The sequence below is a fragment of the Lontra canadensis genome, unplaced genomic scaffold, assembly GCF_010015895.1.
Source record: "Lontra canadensis isolate GAN:19392208 unplaced genomic scaffold, GSC_riverotter_1.0 scaffold2, whole genome shotgun sequence".
Taxonomy (NCBI): Eukaryota; Metazoa; Chordata; class Mammalia; order Carnivora; family Mustelidae; genus Lontra; species Lontra canadensis.
Genome location: NW_022630996.1, coordinates 22,311,190 through 22,313,002, shown reverse-complemented (window position 1 = coordinate 22,313,002; position 1,813 = coordinate 22,311,190).

Below are 1,813 nucleotides of genomic sequence, written 5' to 3'. Positions count from 1 at the left end.
GCTTGTATTTATACTTTACACACTTAATAAGGAAAATTTCTTAATTCCAATTAACTTCCAGTTTTCATAATCTAAAAAGGACAGAGGCCCAGGACACAGAATGCTGTGTAATCTTTGATTTCTTTAACAGTGCTTGGAATTCGTGACGTGAAAATAGGGGAAAGACATTTTTAATGTAAATTTGAAATGCAAATGTATTTTTCTAGACCATCTCTCTGGCTTTTCCTTCAGTCTAAGAGACATGAAAGAAGTCTAATTATGGTAGATAAAATGAAAATAATGGTAATAGTTGTTTTGACTTGAGGCAGCGTGGCCAATTGAAGTAAAGAGACCTCCTGGATTGGAGCTTAAAATGCAGTTCTATTTTGGATACTACCACATACTGGTATGATGGTTAATTCACATTTTGAATCACTCTGGACCTTATTAAACCAGGGTGATGCTGGCTGCAGGATGTCTGTAAAGCACTCCTAAGGTTTTTATTCTATAGGTGCTACTTAAATTATAAATTTTGCATAGTGGAGGTTTTATTTCAGGTATACTACCAAGTCAGGTTGGTAGAAAAATCCTTAAAACTTTAGAAATACTTATTACATCATTTCTTTTATGTTGAAACTTACTGGGTCCATTAGATTTCTGCTTTAATCAAAACCACTTATGAGCCTCTTAGAACTTATTCAGAAGACCATAAAATCTATGCAGTGCTACCCAAAGGGTATCGGTTAGATAGGGGATTTCAGAGGTCTCTCTTACCTTCACGAATCCTCAATTCTGAGCTGTTGCAGACTGATTTTATAGCTGGACAGCCCATAAAACAAAGTTGGTTCGTTTGTGGGGATTCATGATTTCACAGTATCTATGAGTATCATGATCCCATAACACTCAGTATTTTCATGGAGATTTTATAAAACTTTAAGAAATAACATATAAAGTAGCATTCCGTTAGCTTATTAGCATGTTGCCTGGAGATACTCTGTGGTATTGTTTAATCTTCTAATTATATATAATGACTTTCCAAATTCATTCATTTTCTAGGAATTGGTCAAAGGAAAAAGCCTTATATGTACAGCCTTATTTTAAGAGAAAGTTCCTTGTCTGAATCAGGAACATCCCTATTTCCAGCTGCTGCAGCCCCTTTCTGTGTGTGAATTCCACTGCTTACCAAATCACTTGAAAACATTTTGACAAAATTTAACCTCAAACATTGACTATTTTATGAAGCCCCTCTAAAGAAGGAAGCAAACTTTCATTCCCTTATTTAGTAATTGGTGGAACCTGTTAGTATCTGAGATTAGATAGATAGATAGATAGATAGATAGATATGGGCCAAAACATAGAACTACCTCCTCAAAAAAAAAAAAAAATGTGGCCAACTATTAATATTCTTTGAGGCATTTAAACCAAGGGGTGAGATAAGCATTTTTGCTATTATAAAATACAGATTCAAAATTTTTGTTCTGTAAAAACTCGTGTAACAATTGATGACACAAAAAAAGTCCAAATGTGGGTTCACAATTTATAGGTGGTGAAAATTGAGGCCTTACTGGTGTGGAGTGTACATTAAAATGTTCATGGTGACACATTTGAAGCAATAAATGGCTTAATTAAATGCCTAAATGAAGCTGAGTGTTTGATAAACATACAATCATTCTTTTTAAGGGCAGTTCATTTTTTTTGCTCTTTTCTCCTTTAAAGCTGATGCCACATACTTCAGATTTTTAACCATATTTGGTTCATGCAGTGTTAGTGCCCTTCATCTTTCGATCTCAGAAATGGGCTTGTTGACCTAATTAATTAATCATAGAGAAACAAG